This window comes from Panthera tigris, chromosome B2, assembly GCF_018350195.1.
Source record: "Panthera tigris isolate Pti1 chromosome B2, P.tigris_Pti1_mat1.1, whole genome shotgun sequence".
Taxonomy (NCBI): domain Eukaryota; kingdom Metazoa; phylum Chordata; class Mammalia; order Carnivora; family Felidae; genus Panthera; species Panthera tigris.
In genome coordinates this window covers 112,472,556-112,478,403 of record NC_056664.1, presented here as the reverse complement: position 1 = coordinate 112,478,403, position 5,848 = coordinate 112,472,556, and the positions used below count along the sequence as shown (strand labels likewise).

At 40.3% G+C, this 5,848-nt stretch overlaps 1 pseudogene; it reads right to left on the bottom strand.

The window, feature by feature from the left end:
- Positions 1–5,154: 5,154 nt before the first annotated feature.
- On the bottom strand, positions 5,155–5,558 carry LOC102952508 (annotated as a pseudogene).
- Between the last annotated feature and the right edge of the window lie 290 nt (positions 5,559–5,848).

Below are 5,848 nucleotides of genomic sequence, written 5' to 3'. Positions count from 1 at the left end.
TAATATTCACAAAGGGAGCAGATGGCTGCCTTTGGGGTCCACCAATTACAGTAGTACCTTGCTTAGTCTGAATTGACTAATTAAAATCCTCAATTAACTAGAATGGGAAATTCAGTATATACAACCCCTATGGTGACCTCATGATATAGTGAGTTTGCAAATGAGTGTTTAGAATTCTTTCCCTGCCCTTTGGGGGGATAAAAACAAAAGGTAAGGAAACGGAGTCATCTAAAGGATTTTTGAAAACTCTAAAAAAAACTCAAACCCTGAAACTATGGAGTTTTCTCTGGCATCAGTGTACATTTACCTTAAGTTCCCATATTTTTCCACATATACATCTATGATTTGTTTTTTTTAAATCATCATTGAAATTTAGATTAATCAATATTTTGAGATGTTTCATTTTATATTTAATTTGATAAGCATTTACTGCACCTCCAAAGTACTCAAAATATTATGTTGTTAAGGCAAAAAAGAAAAAAAAAAGTTTTCTAGTTACCCTTGCTGCCAAAGGAGTCACCCAAAACTGATGGTTGAAAATAACAGCAGTCATTTTATCATGACCACAGATTCTGTGACACAGGAATTCAGGAAGGCCTCAGATGGGCAGTTATGGCATTGGATATCTCATGTGGTTGCACTAAGGTAGTGGTTAGAGCTGGAAGAGCAGGTGGCTGGAGCAGCTGAGGACTTATTTATCTTCCTTCAATATCTTCAGGGTCTATCCATGGGTCTCTCTGAGCTGGTTTGGGCTTCCTTGCAGCATGATGGCCTCAGAGCAAATGTTCTGGCCAACAAGGTAGAAGCTAATCCCCTTTTGTGACCCAGCACTTCAAGTCACGCAGTGTCATTGCTGCTGCATTCTGTTAATTACACATGAATTGCTAGCCCCTCCAAATTCTGGGGAAAGGGAGTTAGACTTTGTATCTCATTGAGGGAGTGTAAGTTTCTAGAAAAGCATGTGGGACTGAGAAGTGGTCATCTTTGGAAGATACAGTTTGCCATGATGAGTCAGATATAACTTCTCCAAAGAAGCTCATGGTCTAGTGGATATAACCACGATTCTCAAACTGTGCATTGAGGTCCCCCAGGTGTCTGTGAGGAATTCACAGTGTATTCACTGGATACTTTACATTTTTGCGAGAAACAATATGACATCAGTCAGACGCCATGTGAATTATTACTAGTAAGTTGTTTGGACCTAATTACTTAAGAAGTGGAACTGTTAGGCATTTCTTTTGTCCTAGTTATGCCCTGAAAATAATTTATAGAGACAGAGAAAGTTTAGGAATCACTGGGATAAAAAACAAGATACAGATACTCAACTACGGTCTTAGCAGGTCCACAACTGACATTTGTAAGGTCCAGGACATGAATACAAATGGGGTTACTAGCTTGCTCCTTTCTTTTCCCATTACAGCTCCTGTGGACACGCCAGCTTTATACCTGAGCTCTGTGCATTCTCTCCCCCCACTGCAATAGCAGTTTCTCCTTGGCCCTTGGAGTGAGCACCCCAGAGGTAAGTCAGTCCTTTGGGGGGAAGGACCAGTGGGGGAAGTCCACACAGAAGCAGACTGTGTGGATTTAAGCTAGGAATTTTGGAGTCCCAGGCACCCCAAATGTGATATAGAAAGGAGATCAGGGTTCTGGATTAGCCCATTTGGAGGGGAGTAGCTGGAGGGCCTTCTAAAATACAGGGGCTTAGGCAAGGCCTGGTCTAAGGGAGGTAATGAGACCCAGCACAGAACACAGCATATAATTGGTCCTCAAATTATATTTCATGAATAAATTAATCCAGAGCAGATTCTGATATGTATGATGACAGAGATTAAATACCGACTGCTATGGAAATTGAAACAAAGAGCAATTCATTCTTGGAAAGGCTTATGTTACCTTCAGAGATGAGGGAGAGAAGAAGTAGAAGTGTGATGGGAAGTCAGCAAAATGCAGGGATTAATGAAGCTGCTAGAGGCAAGCATCAGAAGAAAATCTAAAACTACGCTCACCATTAGTGGTGCATCTGAGTTTCAGGGCTTCCTGAAGCATACATAATTTGAGGGGCTCTCTTCCAAAAAAAGAATATGAAATTAGGTACAAAAAGATCACACAAATTATACATTTATAGAACCTCACAGAGTTACAAATACCAAACAAAATGTCCAGAAAGAATTGGGGCACCTGGCTGGCTCGGTCAGAAGAGCATCTGACTCTTGATCAAAGTGAATTTGAGCCTCACACTGGGTGTAGAGATTACTTAAATAAATAAAACTAAAAAAAAAGTCCAGGAAGAACAATTTTATTTTTTTTAATGTTTATTTATTTTTGAGAGAGAGAGAAAGAGAGAGACAGAGCACGAGTCAGGGAGGGGCAGAAAGAGAAAGAGACAGGATCAGAAGCAGGCTCCTGGCTCAGAGCAGACACAGGGCTTGAACTGACAAGCTGTGAGATCACGACCTGAGCTGTAGTCAGATGCTTAACCCACTGAGCCACTCAGGCACCCCATAGAAAGAGCAATTTTCTGGATGCTTTCTTACTAAATACCAATTTTATGTTCTGTAGGGAGAACAGAAAGATAATTTGTTCTAGTGTTGGCTGAATATTTAAAAAAAATATTTATTGTTTACAAAATGTTAGCACCATCATTATTAGTAATGACATGTAAACTGCTGTCATCTGTTGTCAATTGTGAATACCTCTTGTCATGCTGTTGAACTGTTACAGACCTGCTCTATTTTAAGTATAGTTACAGCTTTCTTCCCTTCAAACCTAGCAATTCTGAAATATTTTGTTTCACACAGCTACCATAAACTATGAAAAATATGGAACTTTTATAATTGTATATATAGCGCATTCTCAAATATAGTCCTGAGAGGAGAAGGCATCTGTTTTGATTAGATCTTGATGGGAACCAAACCCTCTGTTAAAATTTTATGTTCTTGATGTTGGAAGAATTTTCTACAGATTAGCTTCTGGCTCCATAACTTCAACCTCCACCACACCTACTTTCAGAGCCGAGCTATGTAAGAATCAGCCTCTGGCCCTGTACCTTTGTGTCAGAAGACCAGGAGAGTTGACACAGTGGGCAGTGAGGGTATTCATAGAATCTATCCCCACATTGGGACAGCTGGCAAAAGCTTTCATGGAAGTAGCTGTGAACCATGTAAGTGACAATATGCTGAAGTTGTATGTATCCCCAACTTAATCAACTACTCCTTAACTCATATCCTCAAAAGCTACAAGGCTCCCCAGTGCCACCTCGTATGAAGGGAGCCTGGAGAGGAAAGAGACAGGGGCCTTAACCAATTGCTGTTAAAAAAAATTACTTTTCACATTTTACAAAAACCACGTGCCTGTGTGAACTCAATGCTGCGGCCCTCGTAGGACCTTAGAAAGGGCCCATGCAAAGCAGGCACTTGAAGCTTAAACCTCATTCATGTGAATCCACCTTTCCCCACCATTCTGTATATTTCACGGAAGGAGACAAGTAGTGCAAACTGAGAAAACGTTCTCTAATAGAAGTAACACTGGACTGGAGTCCAGAGAACTGGAGCTTTGTTTGGTTCCAGCTCTCTCAGCTCTATTCCTTTGGGCCACCCTTTGGGACTTACTCTTGTTATCTGTTAAGTATTGGCCCTTCCTCATCTGCAAAAGGAAAGGAGAAATCAGCAGTCCAGTGTGGGACTCTTTGTGGTTCTACCTGGGAAGTAAATTATATTAAATGATGCAAATTATGTACATTTCAGTCCATATTATTTCTGTCAGTTACTATTGCCATTTCTGCAACTTGAAATAATGTGAGAATTATAACCAGCATGCAAGAACTTAAAAATATTTTAGCTCTGACATAGGGAGGTAGATGTACTGCAAAACACTCACGAGAAGCAAGAACAAATTGTCATTCTGAACACCATCACTAAAAGTACACAGAAGCAATTTTCCTCCAGTTTTAAAAAAGCTTATCTTTCAAAAACGTGCAAAAGTCACATAAGCTTCCATAAAAAACACTTCCAATGCAGACATGTATACAGTGAAAAATACAAGTCTCATCTCCAAATTTCACTTCCAAGAGGAATTACTGCTAACAATTTAGACCTGTATGTAGCCTTCCACAATTAGTCTATGCACACACAATGGCAGATGGCATTTTGAAATATTAACTGAGGGGTTTTCTTTCCACTTTATTTCCTGGTGGTCCTGGCCTTTCACCCATTCTGTCAGCTGGCACGCATTCTGTGTTTGACACCTCAGGGAAAAGATGACCCAACAAAATACATTAAAAAAGGAAGTCAACAACTTTTGAGTCTCTAATTTTTTAGTTTCTAGTCCTTAAGGGAATAGAAAGACACAGGGAATAAAAAGAGATTTGGAAAAACATATGACAAGTTGGAAGAAGCCGTAAGGCTTCCAAGACTAGATAAAAGAATTTCAATTCTTGGGAGAAGAGAGAGATTCAGAGAGGAAGAAAGGACCTCTGGCAACTTATGCTGCTTCTCTCTGAAAAATTAGAAAAAGGCCACATTTTGGTGAATAAATTACAATAAGGTGCCTTGTTGAGCAGATCCTTCCTAGGGGCAGTGGCTTAGACAGCTGACAACACCTTTGTAAAAGACAAGAGCCCCTCCTTCCAACAGCCTTGGCCCCATGCCAAGGGTTTTGTCTTTCTAGATTTCAGCCCTATTCACACCCAAGCATCTTTGTCCAGTGTTCAAACTACATAACTGTATGAGACAGCCTTCCTTGTGGGTTCCTGAGAAAGAAGGTCATCTGTCCTGCCTCTCCAGCTCAGGTGAACTTGGCAGTGAAGAGACAGGACATAAGCATGCTTATGCAGGTATAGAGGTTGTTCCTGCTTTCTAAGTACACTCTCAGGCAGGGATGGTGGCCAGGCCCCAGGAGCAAAAGAGATGTCAGTGGGGTGTCTAGAGCCCTTGGATTTTTTTAATGGTAATGCAATATTTTATTTATTCTGTCCATTAATAACTAATATTAGAGAACACTTATAATATTAATGGAACTTAATCTAAGAGAAGTTCATCTTACATTTTTTTTACATTTCAGTATCAGGTGATCGTAAGCAGATAGTCAAAATAATTATGGCCCAAAGTATTATACCAAAAAATTTTAATAAATGCTTGGTGTTGGTGTATGTACAATTCAGATTTTGGTGTAAAGTTCTTTGGCTGCAAGGAAGAACATTTGGTTTACTTCCCTATTAGGAATGTCTCTTGATGTGGGGATGGTGTCTTAGTATTTCTTTTGCTATTGATTTTCAGCATAGTTACCTGTGATTATAGGAATGGAGTTGAGTGTGGAGAGATACTCATCATGTTTACTCCAAATAAGAGTACATAACCGATTACCATAGCAATGAGGAGGCAGACAGGAAGTGTAACTGCCCAATATTTTTGAGGGCAATAAGTTAAGCCTAAGGAGTTTAGCAAAGATTCAGCAATGAAAGCCCATGCAAGATATAGTATGAAGCCACACTGGGAGCTTAGGGAAAGAACAAAGGCATAAATCACTCTTTCTGGCAAAGGTAACGGTGAATTTTCCACCATTTCCCTGTGGCTTTAGATAATCTCCAACACACACATACAAGCAGTATACTCAGAATTTCCTACAGCCTAGCATGAATGGAATGACTCTTGGGAAGGGTATGTCAGTAGCTGGGAGAGCCAGACTTGGGAAGGGGAAGACACAGAAATGATTGGCATGATACTAAGATGGGTGGCCAGACAGGGTAAGAGTGGATCCTAGCATCCCAAGTACTGATAGAGGGCAAATCCAGTGATGAGATGTCTTTTCACTCACAGCTTGGCCCAAATAAGCCTTCCTGGAACTCAAATGC